The 16,523-nt window shown below is 44.3% G+C and overlaps 1 protein-coding gene across 1 annotated transcript in view; it reads left to right on the forward strand.

Moving 5' to 3' along the window:
• Positions 1-16,523, forward strand: part of SLC35F1 (solute carrier family 35 member F1) — a 341,749-nt gene that overhangs the window by 949 nt on the left and 324,277 nt on the right. The gene's annotated exons all lie outside the window — the stretch shown is intronic.

The following is a 16,523-nucleotide window of genomic DNA, read 5'->3' on the forward strand; positions in this document are numbered from 1 at the left end:
AGAAGTGGAGGGCGAGGCTGAATACTGTATACCGTGGCAGTAGGAAGACCCTCTGCACATGCTCCGCGTGGCTCGTTTTAGTCTAAGGTTAACCTCTGACCTGAGAGAGAGAAAAATGGGATTCAGGCAGGGCTTTTCAGTCCTGGCCCTGCGTTGTATTAAGACCTCTAATACACCCCTCCCCGGTCGTTTTCACCCTGGAAAAGACGGGCTCTATGTGCTGTCGGCCAGAGTTTCTGCGGGGCGGGGAGGGTAGGAAGAAAGGGTCATCCATTTTGTTCAATGGAGTCGTTTTGGAGAAGGGGGATCCTCTCCATATATGGAGCGCTGGTTTCTCAGGGGGGGGGGAGGACTTCTGAAAATCTGGCGGAAAGGGGCGAAATGGAAACCTTATGCTTGTAGCAGCGGCAGCAGCAGGTAGATTAATGTGGTGGGTAGATGATCATTGCCCCCAAATGAGAGAGGACTGCAGCCTCGTGTGTGTGAGAGAAAGGAGAGACAGAAAATCCTGATTGGGGGATCTCTGGCATTTCTCATCTTTCCGACACTTCACCCAAGTAAACCGAGGGGAGAGGTGCAAAAGGCCGGGCTATGTGAAGTGCATCTTCCAAAAACTAAACTATTGTCTCTTCTTGCCATCAGCTACTGCCCCCCCCCCATCCGGGGGAGCTCAGTCATTCTGTTAAGGGGCTGGGGCAGAAGGGAATGTCACTGTGCCGATCCAGGGAGCAGGACAGCAAACCGCCCCTTGGAGTTGATATCCAAGTGGACCCATCCTTATGGAGTGGAAGGAAAAGGAGAGGAGTGAGGAAGGCAGGCAAAGGCAGCCTTTACATCAAAGGACCACACTTGCGCTGCAATCCAACGCAAGTCTGCTCAGAAGTAAGCTCCATTGGGCTCAATGGGACTTACTCCCACACACTTGCCTGGGAGTAAGTCCCATTGAGCCCAGTGAAGCTTACTTCTGAGTAGGTGTGTGTTGGATTGCACGGTTAGCATCTGAATACTGTTGTGAGGTTTGATTGAAGAAAGATGGTGTTTGTGTATAAGAAAGGTTCTTTTAAGCAGAGCTTTGTATAGAGCCATGAGTCTTTCCTGCTGCTCTTGCCCAGCGGATCACGAATAATCTAGTTTGGTTTACATCTTTTCCTATGGAAATCATCAGCAAAGAGAAATCATTTTTATTGTGCCATTTCCAGTCTTAATGGTGAATTCTCCAAGGGGCTCATGCCCACTTTGGATTTCTTGAATGATGGGTATGAAGTGGGGAGGATTTAGAAATGCAACTGAGGAGATTAATCTGTTCTTTATTTGCATGAGGATGTATTTTGTGTGTGTGTGTACTTGGAATATTCCAAACAAACAAAGCCCAATGTTTCCTGAGGCTTTTGTTTGCTTTGGATTAGCTAAAGCCTGCCTGATGGTGATAGGGAAACTTCTCATTGTAAAGATGCTATGGCTTCTTAACACAAGGGGTTGAATTACCTTGGTGGAGCAAAACTAGCATTGCCTTTACAGGAGGTCTATGATAAAAAGATTCAGAAATGATAAGTTGAAGCTTGTAGGAAAATCCTGTGCCTCGAGATCAGTTTATTTCAGAACTGTATTCCTTTTAAAGGGCAAATCCCTTGTTTCTTTTTTTCCAGATTTGATTAGCTGGAATGCTCCCCTAAATGTGTTGGTGAACCAGCCTCCTGTTGTGTGAGAAGTTAACGTCCATGTGGGTTTCTTCATGAAAGACCAACTGTAACATATTGCTATTGAGCACGTCTACAACCTTGCCTATCTAATACAGAGTAGTTGCAGCATTTCTCACACCTGAAACAAAAAGAGAAGGATCTACCTATAAGTGTTCCTAGACCAGAGTGTAACTGTGCCCGTTGAGGCTAAGAGTGGTCTGTGAAGAGAGATGCAAGCTGTAGTTCAGTGGTTAATTTAGAAAAGTTCTGGAACTCAGGTTTGTCTGGGAATTACACCTTTTGGCCTAAATCCATGCTGCTTAATCCTTGGTGCTGTGGGGATATTCTTGCCCAGGAGTCACCAGCATGGCAACTGTGGTCACACATGTGCCCACACAGGCCTTTCTTGGCATCTACAGCCCCCTGCATTGAAATTAGGCTTGAAAGAAGTGTTCTGTTGTAGCCAGTAGAACAGGTTGTAATGTGTGCTTTGTTAAGGGGTGTGTATGGTAGGGCTCACAACAGTTTTCCAGTTTGCAAATGTTCTCATGGGCTCCAAAAAGGTTGATGATCCCTGTGCATAGTTTGGCTGTTGGAAACTTACTGTGGGCCTGTGAGTTATGTCAATCTCCTCCCCTCATGTGCATCAATTCCTTCGCAATTCTTGACTTGTACTAACCGTAGTTTGCTTTGCTGTCTGAAATAGGTGGGCCTGTGGTTACCACTAACCATGGCTTGTTTCCATTAGAAATCATGGTTTGAAACGTTTTTTAAAAAACTGGTTTGGAGACAAGGGGCTCATCCAAACGGAGTGGGATAATCCAGGTTTTCCATATCCGCTTTGTCATCCGAGAGTCCTCACTTGCCCCTTTTCCCGCTCCTTTCCCGCTCTTTCCCATATGCAAAAATAATCGCATCTTCCGCGGTTCTGCCAAAGTGGATTTAACCGCACAAAAACGCGCTTTTGCGCGCGACGTCATCAGGACGACCGAAAAATAATGAGATCACAAAGCGGTCATGTCACACATTATACAGTCATCTGGATGAGCCCAAGGTATGGCTAATAGTACTCATGGGATGCACAACTTGGATGTTGTGGTTAGTGATGGTTGCCATATTACAAGGAAGAGGAAGGAGTAGGCATAGGAGGATGCCCATAAGCCTGCAGTGGAATCCCAGTAGCCAAGCCTCTCCGTGGGAAGGGGAAGGATGCTCTTACAGATGCTTTTCTTGATGATTTCTTTGCACATTCCAAACCTCATCCGTGGAATTGATTTCAAGGTAGAGCCCCAATTAAGCTCTGCTTCTAGATGAAAGGTGATGAGATATGGGAGCAAGTGTTAATTTTTTTAAACCTTTCAGAATTTGGGACCGATGATTGTAACCACCAACCCTGATCATGTTTTCTGTAATTCCTCGAGCAATGTCACTGCCGTTCCTTGAGTGATATTGCTGCCTTAATTTTAATGAGCTCTTTTCACTTCAGGAACAACTTGAAAGCCTGTCAAAAGTGAAGAATAAATTTTACTTAATTGGACACAGATACAGATAACCTTGAAACAAATATAACATTATGTGAGCTAACAATGGAACTCTTGTTTGTGCATTGTTTGAAGGTGGTGTTATGCTGAATGCTGTCCAGGATCTTGGCCCCCAGAGGGACCTTTTCCCTTCTTTGTCTTGGTAGATTTGGGGGTTGGATCTACTCTGAGTGGCATCCAGTGTTATGGATTGCTTTCTGATTCCGGTCCATCACCTCTCTTTAAGTTTTGGAACACCATAAGCTGCTCCCATCTCAGAGAGAGAAACACTATAGAGGGACAGCATGAAGGACCTGACTAGAGAAATGGTCAATGAGCATGGAGCCAGCTTCAGTGCAAGGGCACTGATTGATGGAGGGGTGTGTGTTGGGTGTGTGGAGAGAGTCGGAAAGGAGCTTCCAGGATGATGTTGCCTGTTGGTTCTTGGGTGTGATGCTAGCCTTCCAAAGGAGATGTGGACTTTGGCTGCAGCAAGTTCAGGTTCCAGGAGACTGAGTGCCATATGTATTTTGTCTTTGATAAATCAGTGAAAAACAGGAAACTAGATGTTCACCTCTTGCACATTCTTAACTTTGGATCAATGCAGGTTAAGGCAGCTGAACTGAACCTCCATATCCAGAGGTTGTACAAATGGAATCAACAAGACACATTACACTGTGGAGTGCTTCTGCTTCAGGGTTCCAGCCAGTACATTCCATCCCCCCCTCACACTGGGTATTCAGCTTCCCCCCTCTCATCAGTCAGTCACCATTCTGTGGAAACTTGCGCTCTCAGTCTTCGTTGGGCTGTTTTTTGGGGGGTTCCCCCACCCTTTACTTGTTTATTTAAAAATTGTATTTTCCCTCAAACCTCAGGGTTCTCCTGAGTCTGCTGATACCTCTCTCTGTGCATCCCTACTTCCTCAAGTTTGCTTAGCAAGACATTTAAGTTAGTGCCACTGAGATGCTGAAGATGAACGCAGAGAAATCCCTTCCCCCTTTATTAACTTAAATCTTGAATGCCCAGAATCCAACACACTATCTTGCATTTAAACAACTGATGAATCAATGTTTTTGGCTCCAAAAGCTCTCTGTTTCCTTGTTGGGGCCATCATTTAAAAACCAAAACTAATGACAAATAATTTAAGGATGCAACCCAAACGTCTCCCTTCTGTCTTTGCAGAAGACTTTGCAGAGCAAAGGGGCCACCGTAACATCCACAGATTTGCTGCTCACATGGGCCTGCAGAAGGGGTGTGTGTGTGTGTGTGGACAGGACAATTGGCCCCGGATTGGGACCAATGCCATCACATGATGGCAGTGAGACTGGCTCGGGATCCAGCAGATCCTGGGCCAGTTCAGTCCCATCCCTTCCCACCCCCAAACATCCGTTTTGGGGCTTTCTGACGGCTGCCACCAGTGGAGATTCAGCCAGCTGGCCTCCTGCCTGCCCACATTTTCAGTGGGAGGAAAGGCGAGGTTGACACTGATGGTGGGGAGCTAGTTTAGCCAGGACTGCTGGGCAGGACACCTTTGCCTGTTCCAACCCCCTTCCTGCCTGGTATAAAGGGGTGGGGTTGGATTGCTCCATGAATAGGTTTGTAGAAGAACATATACTGTGAGTCTTCTACACATGAAACTTCCCAAATCTCTCCCGTAATTTTATTACATTTCATATGTTTGCTAGCTATTTTTCAAAATACATTATTTTCCTAAGGCAACATATGGTGTCTGGTAAAATCCAGTTTAAGACATATATACTGTTCAAATAATAAATATGATAACAATAAGCAGAAAAGAATAATGTTGTGCCATCTCTTTTAGCCAGCAATACTAATCCAGGCCAGTTAAGAAAACTTAATCTACCCCTCAGTAATCTAAAATAGAGTCATTTTTAGGCCCTGCCTAAAAGACAGCAAGGAGGGAGCTGATTGTATTTCCCTAAGGAATAAGTTCCATCATTGTGAGGCCACCACTAAAAAGGCCCTATATCCTGCCATCAACCCCTAACCTCCCTTCTTGGTAGGCATACAAGCAGGGCCTCTCTAGCTGATCTTAATGTTCTGGAATACTTGTATGAGGATAAGTGGTCCTTTAAGTAACATGGTTTAAAATCATTAAGTCACTAAAGGTCACTACTAGCCCTTTGAATTGGGGCCAGAAATGAATAGGTACCGAATGCTGCTGTTGCAGAACTGACATAACGTGGTCTGAGTGTTTATTCCCTATCAGCACCTGGGCTGTTGCATTAACATTAGCTGAAGCTTCTAAATTATCTTTAAAGGCAGCCACACACAGAGTTCATTGCAATAGTCCAGTTCAGGGTGTTAACGTATTAAATCCCACCACAACTCTCAAGATTATAAATGGAATAAATATGGGATAAGAGAGCCCCAAAATGGGGGGGGGGAGGGGAGAGGAGGGCTAGTGGATGCAAACGCAAAGCAGTCCTGTCAAGATCTGCGAGCTCCTCATTAAGTGCACTCAAAGAAACAGTTTGAATAAGATCATAATGGAACTAGAAGATTTTCACAACTATTATAAGAATAAGTCAAGTGTTATTCTTAAGGGAGCATTTTTATGATGCATTTTATTGTATACCTAGGTCTGATAATGGACTGGTTTTTTTAAGGCATTTTGTAAATATGAGTTACCTTCAAAAACGGTATTCTGTCTTTGTAAACAGACAAAAACAGTCATGGGGCTGCAGTTCCTTCAAGGTGGGAGAAATATAAGATGGTATATATAGTTTCCATGTCCCATTGTCCTTCACTTTGGTTAGCCTTAATGTTGGTGTCAATGATCTAATCAGCCATGGTTAATAGGGAGTTTGCTAGGAGGTGATGGTTTGAGGGTGAGGAATGCATTATCCAGTGGCTGACTCTGATCTTGCTAAGCGTAGTTATCAAAAAGCCACCATTACGTCTGTACCAGGCCTCATACACATTGCAGTTTCCCGGTCCTTGCTGAAATAATAGAGAAAATACACAATCTGCTCTCAGAAAAAACACTGCCTCAGAAGACACAAAGCAAAACCAACCACTTTTTTAATGGCTGTGAGTGCATCTTCACTGAGGTCAAGGGTTCTCATATAATTAGTCCCAGCATGGCCAATTTCATATCTGGATTGTGTGCCAGAAATATGACTTCAAAACAAGTCATCAATTTTAGGGCTCTAAAATTTTGTATTTGAAACCATCAAATGATGCAACCTTGTTTTTTTAAAAAAAAATAAATGTGGATCATTTTGCAGTAAGGCCAATTAATTAATAATGATAATAATTAAAATTAAAAATGGAACAGGAGTCGTACAGCCTTGGAAATATCCTCCTAGCCCAAATCAGCAAGATCATCTGAATTGCATGATTACTGAGCAAACAATCTGAATTAATTATGGCATTTCTTCTGTTAATTAAAAGAAACCTGAAGATCAAATGTTTTTGTCTTGGGAAGGCCTACAGAATGAATACTCATAACCTTGAACACTTGAGCTTTTTTGTGCTGAACAAAAGAATTATCTTCCTGTGGGATTTTGTATAAAGAGAGAACAAAGGACTATTTAATTTCTCTTAGCATAAGGGCAGTGGGAAAAGGATGAATTTGAAGGTTCTTTTTCATTGCATTACCTCCCCTTCTCCTTTGGGAAGAAAAAGGTTATGTTTATACTTAAAATTATTCCATACAGGATCATTGAGACTTAGTGATGGGTAAAGGGTTGTGCCCACAATAGCTGCATTGGTGAGTTGTGGAGAGCCATAGTGCATGCTGGACGAGTGAGCCATAATTCCTGACTTAGCTTTACATCTGAACAGGAGATCATGGTTTGTTTCCCTCCAAACAAACCATGATGTGAAGCTAAAGTTTGTCCTTGGCTCCCTGATCATGGATTGTTTGAGTGGAACAAACCACAATCTTCAGTTAAGACATAAAGCTAAGACAGGGATTGTGGTTTGTCATTTCTTCTCATGCTAGGGGATGAGCAAAGCAGGAACCATCTGCATGTTCACAATAAACATTACCACAGGTTTACTGAGGTTCACCTCAAGGGTGGGGAACCTCAGGCATAAGGGCCACATGTTGTCCTCTAGGCCTTTCTGTCAGGATCCCAGGACTCTATTTAGGATGCCCCCCTCTCCCCAGGAAACACCTCTCCCCAGTCTTGCCCTGCACCCTCTGAAGACTTTTTCCTGCCTCAGATGTGTCCTTGAACTGCGACAATGCCTTTTTATGTGCCTGGAGATATGTGGGTGCAGAACTTCTGACTTTTGTGTAGCTAGGATATAGGTAAAAAGTACATCCATTACTCTGCCCACTTTTGCCTCTGGCTCTGCCAATAACTGGAATGTGCTGGTTGAGAGAATGTGGCCCTGAGCTGAAAAAGATTCTCCACCGCTGGTTTACCTTGTGAATGCCCGGTTAGTTGTCTGTGACCTGAACTCAGCAAATGGAGAACTTCCTTGTAGCTTGATTCCCACCGCCTCTAGAGATGTCAGGTGTGATGACAGGTAAGTTTGGGTTGTATGTAAGTTAATATAGAATTAATTAGCTATGGTTACAGTCTTAATAGATTAATGTTAAGATATTTAAAATCCTGGTAATTGGTTCATGGGCGTTCAGTGTAATCCATCTTCCTAGTTACTATTATTAAAATGTATATCCTGCTGGTCCTCCCAAAGGGAGCCCAGGAAGGGGAAACAGACAATAAAACATCTTAACAACATCTTTAAAAAAACAATTCCAATGCAGACTGGGATAAGGTATCTGCTTAAAAGGTTTGCTGAAAGAGGAAAGTCTTCAGTAGGCACCAGAGCACAGAGATGATGTAACTACTTAGCTCTGGTATTGTTTACTGAGTTACCAATATCAAGGTTTAACCTAAAGTTTTGGGGTTTACTCTGAAGTCAGTCCCACTACATTTATTTATTTATTACATTTATATACCGCCCCATAGCCAAAGCTCTCTGGGCGGTTTACCGCAATTACAAACAATAAAGACAAATATACAAATTTTAAAACACAAAAAACAATTTCAATGGGATGCACTCCCAGTGGAGTGAGCATTATGATTACAGCCCTAGCCACCTTCTCATGGCCAAGGACCAGAATCAAGCATGCTGGAGAACCTCAGCTGTTTGTTGCTGTTTTTCTGTTGCTCTTTGTTTTTTCTGCCCTTGTTTTTATATTTTGATGAAATTGTGTTTGTTACAAAATAGTTTATTCTACTATTCCGCCAGCCTGGGATCGCTTGGTGGTGATGAAGGGCAGGCTAAAAATATTTTGACTGGCCTGGTGCTGCCCTCTGGCCTTTCCAGGCATCAATAGGCTCTGCCCCATACCACAAGTCTCCGCTTTCTGACATGCCAGACATTCCCACTTACGTACGTCCACTGTCAGAGGCAGTATGCATAGCAGTGAGCATGCAACACAGCTTTCGTGATGCTGCTGTGGCAAAGAGAGAAAGGTCTGACATATTTTGTCCAGGTTGCTTCAAACATTTTAGAGCGCCCCTCCCGTAGTTGGTGTGTGAAAGACAGAAATGTAGTTCTTAATTATGCATATGTTGGGTATTTAATTTGATTAGCTATGTATGGAGGTGCATGAATAATTTGCATTCTGGCCTTCTCTCTGTTATTGAGAACAGATGCATTCTGTTGCAGTGTTCCTTAACCTTGGGTCCCTAGATGCTGTTGGACTACAACTCCTATTATCCCTGACCATTGGCTAAGCTGGCTGGGGATGATGGGAGCTGTAATCGAACAATCTCCGGAGACCCAAGTTATTTACCTTTAGGCTTCTCATTACATTTGAATCCCTATAGCAGCCTTTCCCAACCAGTGTGCCTCCAGATGTTGTTGGACCACAACTCCCATCAGCCTCAGCCAGCATTGCCAATGGCTGAGGCTGATGGGAGTTGTGGTCCAACAACATCTGGAGGCACACTGGTTGGGAAAGGCTGCCCTATAGGAACACAGGATGCTGCTTGATACTGAGTCAGTCCCTTGGTGCATGCCCACTGGCCATGCTCTCCAGAACTTTACAGGCTTCTCTCCCAGTCCTACCTGGGATTGCCATTGGGGACTGAACCAGGGACCTTTTGCATGCAAAGCGGATGCTCTGCCCCCGAGCTGCACCCCATCCTCTATCTTGCCTGCTTCCAGTATACTTTGATGAGCTGCTTCTCCTCTATAAATTTCACCCCACCTCCCCAAGTACATTTGAGAAAGGCCTTGCTCCAGGTGCCATCGGTTCTTTGAGAATTGGGGATGGGGGGGGGAAGAGATCCTAAGAACATAAGCTCTGTTGGATCAAGCCTTTTCAGCGCCAGGTCAAGACTTTCCTCTTCTCCCAGGCATTTTAGCATGTGTTTTTAAATTGCTTTTTAAAAAAATTGTTTTTAAATTTGTATATTTGTTTTTAATGTTTTTAATTGTAAACTGCCCAGAGAGCTTTAGCTGTGGGGTGCTATACAAATGCAATCAATCAATCAATCAGGCTATATAGTTCTGTCCAGGTACCATAGCTCCTGCATGATAGCTGGGAGTTGGGGTGCGCAGAGTAGCCTTGCCCCTGGCTGGCATTGATACAAAGAGCATGAACTTCTGCAGTGACAGAGCCTCTGTGTGTTCAGCTGCATGCGTGTCTGAAGTATATTTTAGTTCTCTACCGCTTTTCCCCATAGCATTATACACATCTGTTCACTGTTACCGGGTACCTGCCGCAGATGAGTAAGAATTGCCATTAGCTACCCTTCTCATCAGTGTGCTAGATTTCTGTGTACTGATATATCGGTATGGAGGATCTTTTAGTCATGTGAACCCCCATTACACACACACATTGCAGTCTGAAGTGGTACAGCCCAGGGAAAAAAGTTTACCTTCTCAGTAAGAACTAGACCTTTTCTTGCCTTTTTAAGCTTCCATACTTCACAGGAATCGGTAGCAGAGGTAAGATATCAACCCCCTGGCTGTGGATGCTGTTTGAGGTAAGCAGTCTTTCTCAATTAAAAGCAAAGAACTCTTCCCCCTCTGAAACACACTCTAGTTCTTTTTCTGCTACTGCTCCCCCCCCTTCAGAATGCCTTGTATGCATACCAACACTGCACACACATGGGCAGGGCCGGTGCCAGGCACGACTGGGCCCTTAGGCACCAGCCTACCCTGGGCCCGGGACACTGTACAGTCCAATAGACTCTCCTGGTACAGGCAGTGCAGGGCTAATAAGCCTGCCTGTGTGCCCCACCTACCTTTTGCGTCAGTGTGCACAACCCCTTTAGAGACACCGCGGCTTCTTTCTTGGGTGATGGCAGCCATGGGCACACAGCGCATGGTAGCTTCTTATTGAAGCCCACGCTGCCTATATGGGGGGGTGCCTGGGAGCTCCTCCAGTGATTGAATCAATAATGCAGAAGTCCTGAAATTTTTTTGAAAAAGAACACAACAGAAACTAATCCTGAACTGTAGTGTCTGCTTCCTGAGAGCTGCTCCCTTCTCCTCCCAGTATTAGCTGTGATGATGGTTCAGAAGCAGTATTCCTCTGAATGCCAGTTGCTGGGGTAATAACAGGAAAAGGCAATTATCTTCATATCCTTCTTATGGGCTTCCCATAGGCATCTGGGTTGTCACTGTGGGGAACAGGATGTTGGACAAGATCAGCTTTCTCCAATCAGGTGCCCCCCAGATGTTGTTGGATTCCAGCTCCCATGGCCAGTGATCAGAGATGAAGGGAGGTGTGGTGTAAAACAACTTGAGGGCATCAGGTGGGGGAAAGCTGGATTAGATGGACCTTTGGTTTCTTCTGACTTTTTTTTAATGAAATGTGCTTCACTGTGAGCTGTCGTGGAAGATCCAGTCAGTGGGTGTAACAGGTAGATGAAGAAAAAGGGTTAAAAGTGCAAAAAAGACTTTCCCTAGTCAGTGTCCCACCCAACAGAAGGCAAAAATGGAGCAGAAATCCATGCATGTTTAAATTGCTCCACTTCCTTGAAGGATTCTAAAGGGATGTTATGGGATTGCATCCAACTCTAGTCACAGGATAGGATGGACCAGCATCTGGGATAGGGAAATGGAAAAGTTTTTTTCCCACACTTGTTGGAGTGGATGAGGTGACATTTTAAAGTGTGTGTGTGGGGAGGGAGCAAAAGAATAATTTCTGAGTTGTGATGATGAACATCAAGTGGAGGAAGATTTGTGGGTGATCATTAAAGCACTTTAAAATGCACCTGCACTTTTGGCCATAGACTTAATTCACTAAACCAGTGGTTTCCAACCTGGGGGCTGTGAAGTAATCCAGAGAGGGCAGCGAACAGTAAATAAATTAATTATTAATTTTTTTTTAAAAAAAGTCTTCACTTCCTGGATGCTGTTCCCCATTGCTGCTGCAGATGACCCCTCCCCCTTGCTCCAAATGAGAGGGGAGGACTTTGCCACAGCATCTTTCGGGCGCGCCAAGGGCAGGCATCTGCCTATACCACATATGGCAGATGCCAAAGGAGGCTGAGGGAGGTGCTACCAGGAAGAAGAGATGATTACTATCCCATCTCCCATCTCCTCGCGCTGCTGCTGATGACACCCTTGCTCGGAATAAGAGGAGACGGCTTTTTGTGAAGCAAAAAGAAGTGAGGCTGCAAAGAAAAGCTGCTTTCCCCCTTCGTTCCTGGTAGGCAGGCAGCTTTGCTGCCACCTCCTTTTAAAAATTACTCTTATTTGCGAGGCCGCCCAGATCTCGCCTTTGGCCCAGACAGAACCAAGGAGCAGTGAGGAAGCTCAGGACTTGCTCACACCTATTTCTGAGGCTATGTGTGCCAGTGCCCCCCTTTCTTCCACCTACATTCTGCCCCCCAACCTTTCTCTCCAAGATGCATTTGAGAGCTTCCCCCATCCCATGTGCCCAAATGTATACCTGCCTGCAGATGCTTGCAGGAGGGACAGGTGTGTTTGTGTGTGTGCATGCACTGATCTGCTCCACTCATTCCCCAAGTACATGCTAACGAAGTCATCAGTTCTGATGGCCATCCCAAGGCCTAAAAACACTAACCCTCCTCCTCAATCTATTTACCCTTTTGTCTTCACAATCTAGCATCCCCCACCACTACCACATTGCCGCTTCTTGATGATGATGATGATTTTTAAAAAGCTCAATACGTTGGCTGAAGCTGGGGTCCATGTACTGCAGCTGAAATGTATTTATTTATTTATTACTGCATTCCCCCCACCTTTCCTCCAAATTGCTCAAGGTGGTGCACATGGTTTCCCCCCTTTCCATTTTATCCTTACACCAACCATGTGAGGTCAGGCTGAGAGACTGTGTGTGGCTCAAGGTCACCCAGTGGGCTTCATGGTTGGGTGGGGATTTGAACCTGGATCTTAGTCCAACACTGTCACCCACTGGTATTTGGAGGCAGGACTGTACATCTTCAGCCTGGGGGGAGTGGGATCCCAATTTGATTGGACCTTTGCATTAAGAAAAGAAAGCAACAGCTCCCTGTCTGCAGGGAGCTTGTTATGGGAAGGGATATTTGGAGATGTGATTTTGCCACAACATTTTTTCAATTAACAGAGACTAAAATTACAATTCACGTGGGGGGTGTGTGTCATGACTTTTTTTGAGCTTACAGAGGGGGTCCCATACTCATAAAGGTTGGGAACCACTGCTCTAAACCTCAGATGCTCTTTCCTCCCTGCTGCTTAACAGTATACTTAGTATGCACTTTACTGAGCTTGTGTGGAAAGGGACTTTTCCTTACAGCACAGCAATTTTATAATGCAAGAGACTATGTAATGTACTGCATTCTAAATATGAAAAATCTCACATAGTGAAATGGGTGAAGGAGAAGTCAAGGGGGTTTCTCATGAAGTATCATTTGGCCAGACATCCCATGTCCATGTATACTGCTTAAACTCTGACATTTGAAGATCTGAGCTTACTGGGTACCTGTTGAACGCAGCAGATTTTTTAAAATGACTCACACGCACAGATTGTAACTTCGGCTTGGGAAAGGGGTTAGTTAGTGCCTCTTGAACTGAGGAGGTTTCCAAAGAGCAAAAGCATAAATGGCTCCATAGACGACTCTGGAGAATGGACAGAGTAGCTCTGATAGAATGGACAGAGCAGCTTTAATGTGCTAATGAGGGGAAGACCAGATGCCACAAGTGATCAGAGGAGCTCTTTGTGATTCTGTCTCTTTTGAGATGGCTGAAGCCTCTGTCCTTATTGCTGCCGCTGCTGCTGCTCACAGGCAAGGGAGAGACAGTGAGGCTCTCAGGGAGGTGTTCCTTTCTTTTAGATCGGCAAATAACCTTAAAAAATCAACACCCGAATGCTGATTAGGGTGAATCGCCCAGAGAGATTAGGGGAGAAAAAGGCCTGGCCAGGACACTCTTTTCTTTTTCGGTTTGCGAGTTCATCTCTAGTGTTGAATTTGCTAGGTTCCTGGGTGTGGCTGCCTAGGCCTCATAAACCTCCTAGGATGATTAATATGGGAAATGATGTGTTTGCGGGCAGTATAATCCTTGGATTCTTAAATGTCATATTGAGCTCCCCAAAATAAAGAGGAAGTATTGGGGTGAGGAAGAAAATTATAATGTTGATTTATTACCCGCCCTTCACGCAGAGGTCCCAGGGTGGGTTACAGCTTTAAATTGCATAATTAAAACAGTGAAAATCAACCTAAACAAATAGAGTTGATCTTTCCCAGCTCTCCTAACCCAGAAGCTCCATCTGTCCCCTTCAGTAAGGGAGGCTTTCAGAAGCCGACAGTTGCCCACATGTTTGTTTAATTGAGACAGGCAAGCTGCTTTATAACCCTTTGGCAAGATACTCTGCAAAATTGTGTTGGAAAGGCCAGGGAGGAGGTTACACTTCCCTTAGCAGCAGCATTCCATGCTTTATCCAGGAAGCTTGCCTTGGGTTTTTAAATCCAAGCTTTCATGAGCCTTTGGGGCCAATTCTCATGTTTGTTAGTGGTGGTACTCTTTTCTTTTTTCTTGTCTTGGTTTAGATTACTTGTGATTAGTGTTGTGAGGAGAGATTGAGGGCTTATCCACGCGGGAGCATTACTTTGTACTAAAGACACTGTTCTTACCTCCGTTTTCACTGTCCACAGTAAGGACTCAATGCCAGCTGCAAACATGTTGTTTTCTATTCACACTGAGGGGGAGGATTAATCATGCAGTTTCCTAATGACCACGCCCTCTAATTTAACATTTCCACTCCCTCTGGTTACCTGGCAACCGAGTATGCTCAGTTCTACCAGTAGTTTCATTTACAAAAACAACCCAGAAGTGTGATTATTTGTATTTTCATTGGTACAATACAGCTGAAATACAGATATTTGTTTGAGAGGTGTTATGCTTTTGCGCACAAGGTAGGGGGTAAAGAAAAATAATGGCACCATTTGCAGCAACATAAAAAAGGCTTGCAGAATGGGGGAGAGCAGCTGGAAGTTGTTTGTCAGCCCACAGGAAATGAAATGAAAGAAGGGAAGAGGAGGGACTAGGCGTGGGGAACAATTAACACACCCACCTGAAAGCATTGAAGCAAAGCATCTGCAAGCACTAGAGATAAGGAGTGGAGATGTTTTTTCCTTCTCTTTTCGTATTATCAGAGGATTGGGTTGCTACGAATTTACAGGGGAAAACCAGCGTGATAGCTTCTGTTTGCCAGTAACATCATGTGAACCATGCGAATTAAAAGGGGATGCGAGTAGCACCAAACACACTAAATCACCATATAGATGAGCCCTGTAAGAACTGGACATGTTTAGCCTTGAGACGGGGAAATATGATTGTACTCTTCAGGTTCTTGAAAGGTTGCCACACGGAGAAGGGCCAGGATCTCCTCTCAATCATCCCAGAGAGCAGGACACGGAATAATGGGCTCAATATACAGCAAGCTAGATTTCAGCTGAAAAATTACCTAGGGAGGTGGTGGGCTGTCCCTCATTGGAGGCATTCAGGAGGCACCTGGACAACTGCTTGTTGGGTATGCTTTAAGTTGGATTCTTGCATTGAGCAGGGGGTTGGACTTGATGGCCTTATAGGCCTCTTCCAACTCTACTATTCTATGATTCTGTGAGACATTTCCTATTGTGGGCTCAGTTTGTCTGTGGTAGATCTTTAGAGCCTTTCAAAAAGTGGTGCAGACAATGGCACCTGTCCTTTATGGTTTTGGACAGAGTGTGCCTTATTTTTGTGTGTGGGTGCTGTATTACCTCCAGTATCAGGCAGTGAATACCAGTTGCTGAGGATCATAACTAGGAGAGGGCTATTGCCCTCATATCCTGCTTGTGGGCTTCTATAGACATTTGTCTGGCCTCTGTGAGAACAGAATGCTGGACTATGATGTCCTCAGAGATTCATTTTGCAGCCACGTGGAGGAGAGCTTTCATGGTGGTGGCATCCACCATGTGGAATGGCTTCTCTCTGAAATAAGGCATGCATCAAAATATTATCTTTTTGGCAGATGCTTTACATGTACTCTTTCACATAGGCATTTTCTAGCCACTAAATTTGGTTGCACAGGCTGTCGATTACTTTGGCTGCTGTTCTATTGCTTTGGGACTTTCTAAAATGTAACAGTGTTTTTAACAAATAAATAAATAGATGAGTCTGTGGTCTGATCCAGCATGGCTGCTCTTACATTATGATGAGCCCAATGGCATCATCTCCTGCAAACCAATTAAACAGCACATAGCTACTTAAAACCACACTTAGTTATTCTGAAAGCAACAGTGTATTTTAAGTGGTTTATCAGTCATTGCCTCATCCGGCATCTTAAATATTATTAAATATGTATTAGAGGGGAGGGGAAAACAAATTGATGGTATTAGAACTTTCTCGATTTACTCCTTGGACTGAGATCATGATAGCACCTTGATTTAAATGGACATTTTTCTCTTTGTCATCTTTTGTCTCCCAAATGTGTATCAAGTCAGGGACGTTCACCGACCAGACACTCCTGAGCAGCTTTTAGTTGTGTCCTCTTTTTCACTTCTAATATGCTTTTTCCTTTCTTCATCTGATATAGGTGCGACCATTTTCTTTGACACTGTCTACTGGAAAAGCCAAGCATAGGTTTTAATTTTGGAGCCTGAACTAATTTTGTGTGTATGTGGACTTCCTAAAGTCTATAAACCCATCCGAATACTACTAAAGCATGATCACAGTCTTGGTGACATTCTTCACGTTGCTAGATATGTTCACACATCCAGAAGAGGACATACAGAATTCTTTTTATTGGCTTGGTTTAGCAGCCACATGGAGGGGAGCTTTCATAGTGGTGGCACCCACTATGTGAAATGGATTCCCCTCTGAAATAAGGCATACACCA

Source organism: Rhineura floridana, chromosome 4, assembly GCF_030035675.1.
Source record: "Rhineura floridana isolate rRhiFlo1 chromosome 4, rRhiFlo1.hap2, whole genome shotgun sequence".
Taxonomy (NCBI): Eukaryota; Metazoa; Chordata; class Lepidosauria; order Squamata; family Rhineuridae; genus Rhineura; species Rhineura floridana.